Genomic DNA, 17,500 nt, shown 5'->3' with positions numbered 1-17,500 from the left:
GGTTAGAAGGGGGAGGGGAGTTTAGAGGAGGAGAGGGGTTAGAGGAGGAGGGGGAGGTTAGAGGAGGAGGGGGAGGTTAGAAGAGGAGGGAGAGGTTAGAGGAGGAGGGCGAGGTTAGAGAGGAGGGGGAGGTTAGAGGAGGAGGAGGTTAGGGGAGGAGGGAGAGGTTAGAGGAGGAGGGAGAGGTTAGAGGAGGAGGGGGAGGTTAGAGGAGGAGGGAGAGGTTAGAGGAGGAGGGCGAGGTTAGAGGAGGAGGGAGAGGTTAGAAGAGGAGGGTAAGGGGAAGTTTAGAGGGTAAGGGGGAGGTTTGAGGAGGGAGTGGGATATAATGGGATGAGGGTAGGGTTACAGGGTGGGGGTATTGCTATTGGGTATGGGTTGGGACCGAGGGTGGAGTGGGGGTTGGGTAGGGGTCGATATTTCTCACTGTTCTGCCATTTTTGGTTATCGTTTTTTTTATCCTTTTTTGCCAATCGTTTTTGTTATGTTGGATCGTCTTTGTCCAGTCTATTTACCTTCTCTCTTGTTCTTTCGTTAGTATTAGCCTTTCCCTCCTGTTGTCTGACCCTCCCTCTCCTTCTCTTTTCCTCTCCCTGCCTTTCTCTGATACTCTCTCCCTTTCCTCCTTTCTCTTCCTTTCCCTCCCCCTCTCCCTCTCCTCACCCTTTCTCCCTCTCTCCCTCCCCTCACCCCTCCTCTAAGCCTCCCTCCCTCCCACTCTCCCCCTCTCCCCCTCCCCTCACCCTCTCTCCCTCCCCTCGTCCATCCCTGACCTTCCCTGAAACACTCAGCGTGTCCTGCCGTGAGCCAGAGAGATTATGAATATGAAATATCGATTAAACACATTAACGAATGAATTGCTGGGACATAAAAACGATAATGTTTATGATATTAGCGCTTATTTATTGAGGTTCGCAGATTTTCGTATTAATCGTCCTCGTTCTGTGCGTGATTTCTCCCGGGGGGACGGCAGGCGACAGATCCAGTTATGTTGCTGTGGGAAAATAGGATCGTAATATTGGGATGTTGCGTGTTAGGGATCGAAAGATTATCGTTTTTTTTATATTTTTTTTATTTTGGTATGTTTTTTTTTCTCTTTTCGTTTTTTGTTATATTTTTTTTCGGTTATTTGTTATAATTTTTTTCTTTATTTTTCTTCTTTTGTTGTTTTTCTCTATTTTTTTTTCTTTTTCGTATGTTTTTTTGTGGCTTTGTACCTTGGGTCAAGCTACGGAATGCGCCGTAATTACGAGAGTCCCGCGAGATGGTGGTAATGGCGGCTAATCGTTCGTTTTGTAATTTATGTTGAAACGATGAAGATTGATGCATTGTGGAAGGGAATTCAAAATCATTTAATTTTCATTATTAATATTATTTTTTTATTATTATTTATTTTTATACCCTTCCTGTTTTGGGCGGAAGCGGGTGGTGATGACGGAGGGCTATGGGGATTTGTGGGCGGCCATGGGCGACGTATGTGAGGGCGTAGATGTACTACTTCTGTTCGAGGAGTTTTAAGGGCGGCACTCTGGCGTCGCTTCTGTTGCTATTGGCTCTGGTTCCGGCTTAGGGTCCGGGGTCGGTGCTGGTGTTGCTCTAAAAGCCTGTTACTATTAGCTTTGGTGGCTTGGTTCGGCTCGGTGATTATTCTGGTGTTGGTGTTGCGTGATCTGGCTCGTCGATCTTGGCACCGATGGGTCGTTATGCATGTTAGATCGACTCCCATGAGCCGTTTGCGGGTCGGTGTCCAAGTTCTAACTCGTGCGTTTTTTGTTTGCTCGTTTGCTTGTTTTCTTCTTCTTGTTTATTAGTTTGTGTTTGTGTTTCCGGTTGTCGGCTTTGTTCCGGTCCCTCGTCCATTTAAGATTCTCTCTCTCTCTCTCTCTCTCTCTCTCTCTCTCTCTCTCTCTCTCTCTCTCTCTCTCTCTCTCTCTCTCTCTCTCTCTCTCTCTCTCTCTCTCTCTCTCTCTCTCCCTTCTCCCTCTCCCTCTCCCTCTCCCTCTCCCCTCCCTCTCCCTCTCCCTCTCCCTCTCCCTCCCCCTCCCTCTCCCTCTCCTCTCTCTCCCTCCCCCTCCCCCTCCCTCCCCCTGTCCCTCTGCCTCTCTCTCTCCCTCTCTTTCTTTCTCTCTCTCTCTCCCTATCTCTCTCTCTCTCTCTCTCTCTCTCTCTCTCTCTCTCTCTCTCTCTCTCTCTCTCTCTCTCTCTCTCTCTCTCTCTCCCTCTCTACCTCTCTCCCTCTCTCCCTCTCTCCCTCTCTCCCCCCCTCCCCCCCTCCCTCCCTCCTCCCTCTCCCTCTCCCTCTCCCTCTATTTCTTGCGAGTCGGCGGCGGCGTCGGGGAGGGAAGCGAGTCAAGTGAGCAGCGGGAAGCGTGACCTCCACTCGGTGTCATGAGGCGTCTGTCTGGCAGTCGAGTGTTGAGCGACTGATGGTTATCACTGGCGCTCACTGTTTGTGTCTGTTCGGAGGAGCAGGAGGGGGGGGAGGAGGAGGGGAGGAGAGGGGGAGGATGGGGAGGGGGGGTTATACTGCATGCTTTTGGGGGGAGGGGGAAGGAGGGACTGGGGAGGGGGTTGTGTGAGTATCCTTGCTCTCCTCCTCCTCCTCCTGTTCTTTTTTGTTTGTGTAGAAATTAAGAGGGGTAATTATTCTCTCTTCTATCTTCCCTGTTCTTGTTCTTCTCTTTTCTTCACTTTTCTCTTCTGTTCTCTCCTATCTAATCTCCTCTCCCCTCCGCTCTTCCCTCCTCCCCATCCCTCGCTTTCACCTTCCCTCTTCCCCATCCCACATTCCCTCCGCCCCATCCCTTTCCATTCTCCCTCTTTATTCTTCCTCTCCCTCTCATTCTCTACTCTCTCAAATTTCTTTGTCCTTCTCCCTCTCTCCCTCTCTCAATTTTCCCTCTCCTTCTCCCTCTCTCAGATTTCCTTGTCCTTCTTCCTCTCTCCCTCTCTCAAATTTCTCATTCCTTCTCCCTCTCTTCCTCTCTCTCCCTCCCTCTCCCACTGTGCATATATCCTCCACGCATTCTCCTCCTCCTCCTCCTCCTCCCCGCTGCATAGTAGAGGGCGCAGCCAGTGCCGCAGGAACCCGATATTACCCTGTGTTGATGAAAGCCCGAGAGTCGTCCGGGCTGCCTTGTGTTTATCTTAGCGGTTGGTGCATTCTCTCTCTCTCTCTCTCTTTCTTTTGCTTGTTGCTCTTTTTTGTTCTCCTTCTTCTTCTTCTTCTTTCGTTTCTACTTTTCTTCGTTTTTTTCTTTTCTTTCGTATTTCTTCTTTTCATCTACTGCTTGTCCTCCTCCTGCTTCTTTCTTCTTTATTTTCTACTTTTTCCTTCTTCTCTTTCTTATTTTTCTTCTCTTCTTCTTCTTTTTATTATTATTATTATTATTATTTATTGCTTTTTCTCATGCTGCTCCTTCTTATTAGTGTTTCATGCTTTTGCTGTGCGATGTGGCTATGATGATGATTCTGGTAGCAATTCTAATATTCGTGATGGTTGTTGCAACTGTTGATATTTGTTATAAATGCCATTCATGCTGTTTGTATCATTCTTCTTAGTGTTATTATTAGTTATATTATTCTCATACAGGTGCGCGCGCACACACACACACACACACACACACACACACACACACACACACACACACACACACACACACACACACACACACACACACACACACACACACACACACACACACACACACAGACACACAGACACACACACACACACACACACACACACACACACACACACACACACACACACACACACACACACACACACACACACACACACACACACACAGACACACACAGACACACACACACACACACACACACACACACACACACACACACACACACACACACACACACACACACACACACACACACATACACACACACACACACACACACACACACACACACACAACAGACACACACAGAGACACACACACACACACAGACACACACACACACACACACACACACACACACACACACACACACACACACACACACACAACACACACACACACACACACACGCACACACACGCACACACACACACACACACACGCACACACACACACACACACACGCACACACACACACACACACGCATTCGCGCATAAAAGACACATCATTCTCGTAACCAAATTCCACCGAAACGCCGCCATCGCATCTGGACGCAAGTAAAGCACGGCAAAGAATGGAGTTTGCGGTGGAAGAGAATAACGGATCAAGGGGGAGGGGAAGGGGAAGGGGGAAGGGGGGAGGAGAAGGAGGGGGGCAAGGTTATGGTCGAGCATTCCAATTCCTTTCCCTCCTTCTCTACTCATCTGCTCCTCCTTTTTAAGTTGCTTACTGTTTTTCTCTCTCTCCCCTCCCTCCTCCCTCCTCTCTCCTCCTTTTATGTGTCTTGTTTCCGCTTCTCTCGTTTATTATCTGTCCTTTATCCCATGCTCTCTTCTTTGTTACTTCCTCCTCCCCCCCCCTTGTCTTTATCTTATCACCTTATTTTATTACCCCAACACTCCCCTATTTCCTAACACCCCTTCCGTCCCCCATATCACTCCCCCACCCCCCTTACTCCTTCCCCATCCCCTTTCACTCCCCCCACCCCCCTTACTCCTTCCCCATCCCCTTTCACTCCCCCCACCCCCCTTACTCCTTCCCCATCCCCTTTCACTCCCCCCAACCCCCCCTTATTCCAAATCACCCCCTCCTTCCCCATCCCCTTCACTCCCCCCACCCCCTTATTCCAAATCATCCCCTCCTCCCCCACCCCATTTCATATTCCCCTTCACTCCCCTACCCCCCCTCCTTCCCCTTCACTCCCCTACCCCCCCCCCCTCCTTCCCCTTCACTCCCCCTATCCCCTGCAACTCAACCCCCCCCTCCCCCATCCTTCCTCACCACGCGCCGGCGACCGAACTGATTGCCCTCATAAACTACGGCGACCGCTTGTATCGTGCCGCGCTCCCGCTTCCGTTGTTGTATTTCGTGTCGCGGGGAGGTTTTCCGGGCTCTGCTTCACCGCTTCAGCGCTTCCGAAGAGGGGGGCATCGATCACGCCGATATGGGTATGGGGTAGGGTAGGGGTAGGGGTTAAGGGGTGGGGTAGGGGTAGGGGGGGAGTGGGGGTAGGGGTAAGGTCAAGGGGGGTATGGGTAAGGGCAAGGGCGAGTGGGGTATGGGTAAGGGTAATAGGGGAGTGGGGTATGGGAAAGGGCAAGGGCGAGTGGGGTATGAGTAAGGGTAATAGGGGAGTGGGGTATGGGTAAGGACAAGGGCGAGTGGGGTATGAGTAAGGGTAATAGGGGAGTGGGGTATGGATAAGGGCAAGGGCGAGTGGGGTATGAGTAAGGGTAATAGGGGAGTGGGGTATGGGTAAGGGCAAGGGCGAGTGGGGTATGAGTAAGGGTAATAGGGGAGTGGGGTATGGGTAAGGGCAAGGGCGAGTGGGAGTATGGGTAAGGGTAAGAGGGGAGTGGGGTATGGGTAAAGGCAAGGGGGGAGTGGGGTATGGAGAAGGGCAAGGCGGGAGTGGAGTATGGGTAGGGGTAAGGGAGGGACGATGGTACTGCTAAGTTAAGGTAGGGGCAGGGGATAGGGGGGGATGAGGGTGATGGTGGTTGGCCACTTTTGAGATTTTATTTCGCCGGGGTTGAAATTTGAAAAAAATAGTGCTTGGTGTCCCAGTCGAATTGGTGGGGGTTGGTGGGCTGAGGATGGGGGGGGGCGAAGGGAAGGGCGGAAACCTGGGGGTGACAAAGGAGACCGTGAAAGAAGGAAGTGTCGTAGGTTAAGGTAAAAAAGGAAAGAGATGAAAAAGAATGCATAAAAGCACGATGAAAGATATAGTAATGGAGAGAGAGAGAGAGAGAGAGAGAGAGAGAGAGAGAGAGAGAGAGAGAGAGAGAGAGAGAGAGAGAGAGAGAGAGAGAGAGAGAGAGAGAGAGAGAGAGAGAGAGGACGAAAAGCCAGCGCCGCCACATATCTCCTATTTGTTTGTGTTTATTCGTACGGCAGATAAAGAGGGGCAGGCCGCACAATGGCGTTTTGTCGGGTAGAATCGGGGGGCGTGAATCAACTTATGGGTCAGTCGAGGCCAGCCACGGTAATCTACTGACCAGATCCCAAAGTCAGCACCAGTTTCGCAACCGGTCTGCAGTGTTAAGAAGAGGAAGAAGGGGGAGGAGAATGAGAAGGGAAGGGGAAGAGGAATGAGAAAGAAGAGGAGAAGGAGGAATGGGAAGGAGAAAGGGGAGAAGGGGAAAGGGAAGAGGAAGGAGAAAGGGGAGGAGAAGGGAAATGAAAAGGAAAAGGCGAAAGAAAAAAAAGGAGAAAGAAAAGGAGAAGGGGAAAGGGAAAGGGAAAGGGAAAGAAAAAGGGAAGGGGAAAGAGAAGATGTGATAAGAAGAAGCAAAGAAAGAAAAATAAGAAAAACATCATCTGTAGTCCGAAATCAACGGTTGAATATTCGGGAGAGCAATTTAAAGAACCTCGCCACAATTAACAGTCCATGCCGACGTGTGTGTGTACCGTTTGAAGTGTGTGGGTAGTTCTCATCGGCATGTTACACTGAACTACAGATCTACGTCGAGGTACAGTTATCGCCTACAGTATGTTAAAAGGTCCCACGCTTTTTTTTTCGTTGAGCGGCGTGCACTCTCGGCTCCGTGGCCGGCCGTCAACCAGGTTTACGCCGCGGTGATGTCGGTGCTGCGTCGGTTTGCGTTTGTGTTAGGTGCTCGGCGCTCTTGTGTTACAGCGTGTGACGAATTGGGGGCTGGGGTGGGGAGGGAGGGGAGGATGCGGGCGTTATTGGTGACATGGGCAGGGGAGAGATTTTTGAGATTTTTAGATGTCGCTTGGATTTATAAATGGAAAATAAGAATGTTTTAGAAATGCTTTAGACACAGGCAAACAGATATGTACATTTATATGCATAGACATACGCGGATACGGTCATGGTGATCCTATCACTCACTTCAAGTTATTTTATCACTTCTGTGTACCTTTTCTCTCTCTCTCTCTCTCTCTCTCTCTCTCTCTCTCTCTCTCTCTCTCTCTCTCTCTCTCTCTCTCTCTCTCTCTCAAGGGTTGTCATCCTGGTCTTGTCAGTAATGTTATTTCTGGCGTTAATATAATGTTCTCAGCGTCTGCATGGGTGTTAAGCTAATGGCGGTGATCGGGGGGGGGGGGAGTGATTCCCCGCGGTGATGAGCATGTGATGACTCTGGAATCCGAGAGGGGCAGTAGGAGGGAGTCGGGGAGGTCCTTCAGGGGCGGAGGGGTCCTTCGGGTGGGGGGCCTAGGGGGTGGGTGTGGGAAGACCGGAACAAGTGCGGTCCACCAGCTGTCGCGATCCTCCGCCGTGAGTGCCTCTCCGCGAACGCTCCTTCCGCCCTCCTTGTTATTATTGTCAGTAGTCGCAGCAGCCTCGGCGTGCTCGCTGCCTCCTCCTCCGCCTCCTTCGCCGCCTCCTCTCGTAGGCGCTCCCGACGGCCTAGTCCTTCGCCGAGGGACGCTGGAGTGTGAGTGGGTGTTTGGGCGTCGTCCGTGCGGGCGCCGCGAGCTCTTGCTGATGCGAGTGACCGTGTTACACGCTCACGTTACGTGATTTTTGTGGAGATAATAATATTAGTGTGAGGCAGTGAGGTATGACTCGGATTCTGCCAAACTGCGCTGGCTTTGTGACTGTGACTCCGGATGTGAAATGAGTGTTGTGCATGGGGCTCTGTCAGTGTAGTTCGGTGTAGATTTCCATATTATGGTGGAGTAGAAAAAAGTTTTCGACAGTGGCCATGCTAGGCTGGTCGTTCAAACTCCGCCTGGGCCGGGTGAAAAAACGGCGAGGTTTAGGGCCGACTGCGGCGGCGGGACACGGCAGCGGGAGCGACGGCCGCAGGCACCAGACGACCCCGCAGGAGAGGTACCGCACCCGAGCCCGGCAACAGCTCCTGCTGGAGAAGCACCATGAGCTGCAGCGCTCGCCGAAGAGACGGAGGAACAAGCTGTATCAGCAGCGGTCCCAGGATAACACGGCGCCGAGGAAGGTCGGCGGCCGGACGCTGAGGCCGCCCGTCCTGCCGCACCTGCAGCTGCCAAACGGAAAGGTGAAAAGCCACTCGTTGCGGGTTGACGCTGCGGGCGGGGGGTGGCGAAGACCGCCCCCGCCTGCTTCCTGGCTCCCCCTTCGAACCGACGCCCCGCCGCGCATACCCTACCATGTCGTGGAAGCTCGTCTGCGCGCGCATCGCCACCAGCTGTGGCGCCAGCAGGGCACGTGCTCCGCCTGCGTGGCCAGTCGCCGCCCCCGGGCCGCCTCCATGCCAAGGCTGGGCGGCGAGCGCTTCGACGAAGGGCCCCCAAGGACCGAGGGCAAGGGGAGGGTCCTGGTTCTTGGAGGCAAGGCAGTGTCCGTGGGCAGCCGGCCACAGCCGCGTGCCCTGTCGTGGCACGGGGAGGAGCGGCAGGTAGAAGCCGAGACGTGGAGCCCCTCTCAGCCGGCTGCCCATCGCAGCCGCACGCTCAGAGTCCCCGGCGCCCCGCACGGGTTGAGCCAGCCTAGGACGCACACGCAGACGTGGCCTCGCTTCCAGGAGGAGGCTTGGCCTCGGCATCCCATTTGCACCTGGCCAAGAGTGCAAGAGCGACCTTGGGCCACGTTTCAGGACCACTCCAAGGTGCGTTTCCAGCACCTGCCAGCCTGCGGTCCTTCTCACCTCAGCGAAGGGAAACACGACAAGAAATCCGTCAGACTCGAACAGAAAGAGAAAGACAACAAAAATCGACACAAAGAGACTGGCACGTTTTCTGGATTATCACAGAAATACAAGAAGATGAGAGCTGATGATATTGCATGGACTACCGGAAATGATCAGTCAGAAGTGAGTGACGCAGGTTACCTGACTGAGAGTCCTCTGCCCAAAGACGACTGTCACCAAGACGCCGTTCGCGCGAAGTCATCAGAGCGCACTCGGGGGATGAATAAGCACCATTTAGAAGGCCGTCGGAGTTCCAGTTTCGAAGTTGATGATCGTGAAGACATGGCACTTCCATACGCAGGGTTACGTGGCAGCGATAATGAAGATGACCTTGTTCACACCAAGAATCCCAAAGTGCCAAGTGATAAACGCGTATTGGTGAAAGAAACGCACTTCAGTTCAAAGAATCCACTTGGAATACAGGTGCGCTTCAGGGATAAGATGAGCGACGAGATGTCATCCTCGGCACACCTCCAGGAACACTTAACTGCTGATCCTGAAGCCAGAACTTCCGGTCATCATAAAGAAGATATTAATATTACCGCTAGGAAACTCCTGAGCACAAGAGCAGTAGCCGATGACTTAAAGGCAGTTGAAAAGATTCCTTTGACCGTTATGCAGCAAGATAGACACGTGGTTGTGGTTGGACAGGGTATGCCTAGCAGAAGGCTATGCGGAGAACAAAAGGCGATAACAAACGCAGCGAACATTGGGCATAAGGGCATCCCTCAGAGTGACGCCGTTGGAGATGGGCATTGCATGGTGCGTCCTGAGACATGGGATTATGAGAAGGAAGGCCCCTTGCAGTCACAGGCCTCAGAAGGGTCAGACACAGATGAGAGTGGCGGGTCCCTGGAGGTCATGGGAGGAAAGGTCGTTCGGTGTATGGACGACCACGACACGGACGAAGGGTTCCATACGTGCGACGACTGCGACAGCGTCTTGACGAGGCTCTCACGTAAGTCGAGCATAGAGGCTCTGGATTACGAGGTCGAGTCACACGGCTGGGACGGCCAGGTGCCCAGGGACGGCGGACGCGAAAGGACGAACGGACACCCTGTATCCCAGTGCCGGGTCCCGAGGCAGTCCACCGAGGATCCAGGTCTTGCGAGAGACGAAGAAAAGCAGGATGAAGAGTGGGGGGTATGTGATGTTAAAGGGGACGCTACCGCGGGCATAGCGGCAGGAGGCATCACCATCACACCCGCGACAATATTTGTGCCGGAGTCCCGCCTTCCGCCCCACCTTGCCCCCGGCGGGTTGCACATTCTGGGAGAGTCTGTGGTCCTCCTCCTCCCTTCGCTCTCGGACACACAGAGCCTATGCGACAGTCTGGATCGAAGTGTGTCTCCCTATGGCACGAAAGCTCCCCCGGCTTCTTCAGGGTCACCTGAAGTGTCATCGATGCCTTTGAGTGACGGCAAAACATCGTCAGAACTAGCTGATAGTTTGTCAGCATCTTCATTACTACCTGATAGTCCAGTGTCTTCAGGTAGTATGCCACAAACGATGTCTAATAATACCACCCTGTATTCTGCAAGTCCACCGGATTCATTAGTGCTCCCGCCGAAGTCACTGCTGCCGCCTAGTAGCCCTCCGCAGTCACCAGAATTACGCGGTAGCCCCGCGCAGTCATTAGAGTCAATCACGAGTTCTGGGCCAGTGCCTTCCCCTCCACGTTCTGTGGAGATGCTTGTTAGTTCTTTGAAGTCTTCAGAAATATATGCTATAAATCCACAGTTATTAGAGCATACTCGTATTCCTCCAGAATCACAAAAGCCATTTACTAGCCTTTCAGAAACACTCCGTCTGCGATCACCAGAGCTAGATTATAGCAGCCCTTTACAGCCGCTAGAGCTACTTGCTAGCCCTCCAGAATCTTTCTGTTCACGATCGCCAGAGGTAGACAATATTCCTGAGAAGTCACTGCAGCTTTCTACTAGCCCCCCAAGGTCTCTTGAACTACCCGCTTGTTCTCCGGAGGAACTCCCTCCCCAATCTTTAGAGCTAGTTAGTAGTCCTCAAGAGTCACTGGAGCTACTTGCAAGCCCACCAGAGTCACTGGAGCTACTTGCAAGCCCACCAGAGTCACTGGAGCTACTTGCAAGCCCACCAGAGTCACTGGAGCTACTTGCTAGTCCTCCGGAATCACTTCCACAACCACTAGAGCTAATCAATAGCCCCCCGGAAGGATTCGTGCTACTACCTAGCCCACCTGAGTCACTGGAGCTACTGACTAGTCCTACAGAATCTATTCCTCCTCAATCACTAGAGCAAGCGATTAGCCCTCCGGATTCTTTAGAGCTCCATGTTAGCCCACCAGAGTCACTAGAGCTGCTTACAAGTCCTCCAGAGTCACTTGGACTAAGTCCACTTCATGCAGCAGAAATGGTCATTAGCCCCACGCACTCACCGGAACTAATTGTTGATCCACCGGAGCTATTTACTAGCCCAGTTTTATTCTGTAGCCCTCGGCGGTCGCCCGAACTGCCAGGCACCCCTACCCTAGACGCCGTGCCCCTGCAGAGTCCGCAGGAATCGCCAGTCCCTCTGAGTCTGCGTCCGAGGTGCTCCGAGGCAGGTGTCGGCAGCCTCCGATCGTCGCCGGTGGAAGCCATTAACTTCTTGTCGCTGACAACTCCTCTTGGCCGCTCTCCCAGGTCACGGATGCCACAGGTCAGCGAGGTAGCGGATCTGTCGAGGAGTATTCAAGCTTCAGAAGTACTGTTGAATCAAGGTCCTGAGTTAGTCAAAGATACGGGGATTGGTAAATCTAAGGCAGATGTTCGGAGCGGCAGGCAGAGAGCAAAGTCGAAAATCCCCGTGTGGGATCCGAATGCCTCAAAAATGCTACAGGAGGAGGAAGGGAAGAGAACGAAGATGCCTCTGCCAGCTTCGCCCACCTGGACCAAGGACATGCCAGGGAATTACGAAGGAACGCAGCAGTTAGACGGTCCTCTCCCTCTGCCTCATTTGTCTCTAAATGGTTGCCAGAGGGATGTTTCGGAAAAAGAACCAGTTTCTCTCGCTGTTGAAAACGTTTCTGAAGGTGAGGTGCGTCTCCTTACCGATAAGGTATCCAGCGGGACAAATCACATGAGGGTTTCGAAAAGTGTTTTCTCTGACATAACTCCTCGTAAACCCCTCATGGCGAACGAAATATTAAATTCCCCTGCTGTGAGTTCAATGAGTTTTAGAGGAAGTTGCGTACGAAATGATTTATGTGATGATTCCAGCCCCGTGGTTAGTAAACATGAGGTTGAAGGAAGTTGCGGCGAGAGGGGACATGTTACGGGCGAAAGGATGACTTACGGGCATTCTCAGCCTGACGGTGAACGGTCGCTGACAGTCCTACGCCAGATGTCCTTCCCAGAGAGGCCCAGGATGAATGACCTAAGGGCGGCGATGTCCTCCGTGAGTCATGTGGCCAGAAGCGGCGAAAATGTACAGGACAGTTCGACGGCTCAGCCTTCCTCTCTGACCTCGCAGGCGGATATTGTTAGCATGCATTCGCCGAAGCAGCAGACGTCTGTCTACAGCGACCACAAGCGAGACGACCCATCACTCAGAAGTCTTCTCAAGCACGCTTCTGTGCCCTTCAGGAGTCCCTCGGCAGAGGGACATTCCAGCATTCCACGGCGTCCCGGCAAGGACGGCGATTCTCGTCATAAGGGTTCCGACGGCTGTGCTAAATCACAAGGAACTCCCGCGGAAGACAAACGAGCTACTTCCAGCTCGTTATCGAGAGTCCGTGACGTCATCGAATTTTGGAACTCGCGGACTGGAACATCGAGCGCCCTGCGTGATCGGGGCGGGGAGGCCTTGAGCGTGAATGCGGACTGTGTTAAGCGGACTGGCGGCAGAAGTCCCGTGGGAAACAACAGTCCGGCGAGGCAAGCAGCTCAGAAGCACGAGAGCGGAAAGCAGAAAGAAGGACCGCAAGCAGAAGCTAAGCAGGACAGCAGGAGTGAACGCATCGACGGGGGCCCCTTTCGCGAAATTTCGTCGGGAAGGAGAAGGAACAGCGTGGCTTCTCTCCGGCCGAAGATCGCAGGCGTCGGGACCGTGTGCGTGGTAGGCAGCAGCATCCTTCGGGGATGGGGATCCGGTACCTCCTCCTCATCCTCGACAGGAAGCGAGGAGGAGAGAGGCCGTCCGGGATCACTCTCGAGGCGACACGCGCGTTCTTCTCACGCGACGCACAAGGTAAAGTTGGCGAGGCTGTGCTCCTTTCCTTCGCTAATACGAATTTTACAGATTGTTATTGTTTAAATTAGTCGATTGCAACGTACGGCACACGCTCGCGAATCCACCCACCGACACCCGTTCAAACCCACGAATCCACCCACTCAGACTCCCACGCACGCGCTCCCTCCCAGATATGGATTCTGTGCGCTTCCTATTCCCCCTCATACCCGAGAGAGGTGCTCCCGTTATGACGGCCGCGGGACCTTTAAAAGGCAATTCACAGCAGGTAATGAGCAAAAGGGAATCTCGTTAGCCCTCGCGGGGAAGCCTTGCAGGGCGACGATCACGCCCTTGGAGGGGCGAGAGGGACGTGACGCGGCTCGCGGGTTTTGCTTTGAATCTTTTTCACTCCTTTCTCTCTTTCCTTCTTTTCCTTCATTTTTCCCTTGCTTTCCCTCTCTCCCTCTTCCCCACATTCCCCTCTCTCTCTTCTTCTCTTCATCTTTCTTTATTACCTGACCTCGTATCATAAATATGCATAAATCAAGGTAAATAGATAGATAGGTAGATAGATAGATCTGTAGATAGATGAATAGATATATAGATAGCTGGCTTTATGGATAGGTAGATTTATAGATAGATAGATTTATAGATAGATAGATAGATAGATACACTTATAGATGGTTAACTTTATAGATAGATAGATAGATGGATAGATGAATGTATAATGAACACAAGTAAAGAGAAACTAGTTCCTCTTCTTGGGATTATCTTTGCTTTCCAGATTTCCGTCACGATGCGTTTCCCTGCATTCCGTTTTTACTCGTCCGTTTCCCTCTTATTGTATTTTTCGTGAATCTCAAGGACGTCAGACTGGCGTAACCTCACAATGTATTTTACGAGCGCGGCTTTGCGGAGAGATTTTGCTATGTAAGATTGGAAAGATAGTGATGACATTAATAGGCAAAATGGAGTGACGTATTATTATTGTTTTTTTGTGTGTGTTGTTGGGGGGGGGGTAGAGAATCATGTTAATAACAATAAAAATATAAAAAAATGGAAATGGAAAGAAAAAAACTATCCAAGAATACAAATAAACAAAAGGAAACAAATTCGATATGGAAATAAGAATAAAGAAAACAGATAATCCAAAAAACAACCAAATGAGATGGAAACAAAACCTAAAAATGAATCAAGAAAACAAACAAACAAACAAAACAGATAATGCAAATAGAAAAAAAAAACGAAAGAAAAAATATCCCTGTATTTTGCGTCAATTTATGGCAACGTCCCCCCGCCATTATCACAAAAGATGTGATTGTATTCTTGATGATTATTATTTATCTAATTGCAAATCCATTTAGATATGCCTTGCTTGTCGCCGAGACCCTCAATTGACAATTAAATTACTTCCTTCCTGACATCTATCTGGTCCCACAGTCCTCCAGGTCAATTAGAATATAAGCTGCTATTATGTGTATGTAGATGAGGTATGACTGGATTGCAGTATGGTTAAAATACGTGATGTTTGTGTGTGAGGTATATCGGTTGTATGTAGAGTGGGAAGGCTCTTTAAAATAGCTATGGTGATGTTATTTGTATGATTATGTGAGGGTTGTAAAATTGTATTATTTATTTGTTAGATGAATAGACATGCCATCCTCCCTTTCTCTCTCTCTCTCTCTCCCTCCCTCCCTCCCTCTCTCCCTCCCTCTCCCTCCCTCTCCCTCTCCCTCCCCCTCCCCCCCCCTCTCTCTCTCTCTCTCTCTCTCTCTCTCTCTCTCTCTCTCTCTCTCTCTCTCTCTCTCTCTCTCTCTCTCTCTCTCTCTCTCTCCCTCTCTCTCTCTCTCCCTCTCTCCCTCTCCCCATCCCTCTCCCTTCCCCTCTCGCCCCCTCTCCCTCTCCCTCTCCCCCTCCCCCTCCCTGCCCCTGCCCCTGCTCCCCGCCCCTGCCCCTCCCCCTCTCCCTCCCTTCATCCCTCTCGCCCTCCCTCCATCCCTCTCGCCCTCCCTCTTCCTCTCTCTCACTCTCTCATTCTCTTATTCTCTCACTCATTCTCTCTTCCTCCCTCTCTCTCCCTCTTTCCCTCCCTCCGTTTCTACCTCTTCCCTCTCATCCACAATTCCTCCTTTCGTCTTCCCTTCGCTCCTCCCTCCCTCCTTCCCTCCCTCCCACGCAGTGGCATGGTATTCCGGCATAATTTTGCGTTGTTCACAGCACATATAATTCCCCTGGAACTGTTGCAGATTCCCCTCAAGTGTTGCATCGATCTGAGGGATATATACTTTGCACTTGTAAGATTTATACTGACAGCTATCATACTTTACATTAATAAATTTAATACTTTGATAAGTTTCATACTGTATACGGATATGTTTCATAATTTGAACTGATTTGTTTCATGAATTACAATGGCACGTTTCACACTGACAAATTACACTTTTTGCGGACAAGTTTCAGTTACGAATGGCTAGCGGATTCCTCCTCCTCCTCCTCCTTCTCCTCCACCAGTGTCTCTCATTTGCGGCGTGAAACTCAACCTCTCCTCCCCCTCACCCCCAACTTCCACTAACTTCCCACCCCCACCCCACCCCACCCCCTCTCACACCCCAACCCCCGATCCCCACTCACACTCCACTCACACTCACACCCCAACCCCCAACCCCCACTCACACCCCACCCCCACTCACAATCCACTCCCACTCACACCCCAACCCCCACCTCCCACTCACACTCCACTTCCACTCACACCCCAACCCCCACTCACACTCCACTCCTACTCACACCCCAACACCCACCTCCCACTCACACTCCACTTCCACTCACACCCCACTCCCCACTCACTCTCACACACACACCCCAACCCCCAACCCCCACTCACACTCACACCCCAACCCCCACCTCCCACTCCCACTCCACTTCCACTCACACCCCAACCCCCACTCACAATCCACTCACACTCACACCCCAACCCCCACCTCCCACTCACACTCCACTTCCACTTCTACTCACACCCCACCCCCCACCCCCTACTCCCACTCCACTTCCACTCACACCCCAACCCCCACTCACAATCCACTCACTCACACCCCAACCCCCACCTCCCACTCACACTCCACTTCCTCTTCCGCTCACACCTCAACCCCCAACCCCCACTCACAATCCACTCCCACTCACCCACCCCCCAGACCCTACTTTTACACCCTACACCCCATCTCAACCACGTTACCTTTTTGTTGCACGCGCTCGGCAAAATAGTGGGCGTGGGCGGGGTAGCGTCTCTCTCTCCTCGCCGGATGCCGCCCGCCATTGTCTCTCTCTTCTTGGTGCTTTTAAGAGATGTTTTTTATTTTGTATATATTTTTTTAAATTTAATTTCATTTTTTATGTTAGTTTGTCTTTTCACTTGTGAGATTATTTTGTCTTAATTTCTTGTATTTGTGTGTTTGTGTGTTTTATTTTTAATGTTCTTTATTCACTTGTATTTCTTTCTTTCTTTATTTATTTTTATTTATTTTTTACTTGTTTTATTTGTTTTTATTTTTTGCCTCGCTTTTTGCAATTGCTGAATCAGCTGGAAAGATGCAAATATGAGTGAGTGAGTGAGTGAGCGGGGAAGTGAGTGAGTGAGTGAGTCAAAGAGTAAGTGAGTGAGAGAGTACGTTGAAGTAGGAAGAAAGAATGACTGTGTGTGTGTGTGTGTGTGTGTGTGTGTGTGTGTGTGTGTGTGTGTGTGTGTGTGTGTGTGTGTGTGTGTGTGTGTGTGTGTGTGTGTGTGTGTGTGTGTGATCAGTCTCGTGTAGGAAGTTCTGGAAGTGCGTTACGTGGGCGTGGGCGAGCGATGGGGTAACGGGCAAGGGAGGAGGAGGGGGGGAGGAGGGGTAGAAGGGAGTGTCTGAATAGGAGGAGGAGGAAGAAGAAGAAGAAAATGAGAAAAGAAGGGATGTAAGAATAATGATGATGAAAATAAGGATAAGAAGAAGAACGAGCAGGAGAAGCGAAATAAAGAAAGACCGAGGCGGGGCATAGAAAGGGAGGGGCAGCAGAGATGTACGACAGGGTGATGAGCGAGAGGGTAGGATGGGTGAGGGACGGGGGGGGGGTGAAAAGAGAAATCCTGCAAGGTCACACGACGCAGCAGGAGAGAAGAAGACTCATCCCTGGTCGTCGCCGCGGGATTACCGGGCGGGAGGGAGTGGGGAGGTGGGTGGGGAGGGGAGTGGGAAAGGGAGGGATGGGAAGGGAAGGGGAGGGAGAGTGAAGGAGGATTTGTGGGGTAGGGGGAGGGAGAAGAGGAGAGGGAAGGGAGGGAGAGAGTGAAGGAGGGTTTTGTGGGGAAGGGAGGGGAGAGAAAGGAGGGGTGGGAGAAGAGGAGAGGGAAGGGAAGGAGAGAGTGAAGGAGGGTTTTGTGGGGAAGGGAGGGAGAGAAAGGAGGTGGGAGAAGAGGAGAGGGAAGGGAGGGAGAGAGTGAAGGAGGGTTTTGTGGGGAAGGGAGGGAGGGAGAGGAGGGGTGGGAGAAGAGGAGAGGG

The 17,500-nt window shown here is 51.7% G+C and overlaps 1 protein-coding gene across 2 annotated transcripts in view; it reads left to right on the top strand.

Annotated features, from left to right (window-relative positions):
* The window catches only part of LOC113804106 (Myosin heavy chain-like), a 408,590-nt gene that overhangs the window by 35,596 nt on the left and 355,494 nt on the right, over positions 1-17,500 (top strand). The gene's annotated exons all lie outside the window — the stretch shown is intronic.

The sequence above is a fragment of the Penaeus vannamei genome, chromosome 33 (genome assembly GCF_042767895.1).
Source record: "Penaeus vannamei isolate JL-2024 chromosome 33, ASM4276789v1, whole genome shotgun sequence".
NCBI classification, from domain to species: Eukaryota; Metazoa; Arthropoda; class Malacostraca; order Decapoda; family Penaeidae; genus Penaeus; species Penaeus vannamei.
The sequence above is the reverse complement of the archived record's forward strand: the minus strand, read 5'-3'. Positions and strand labels throughout refer to the sequence as shown.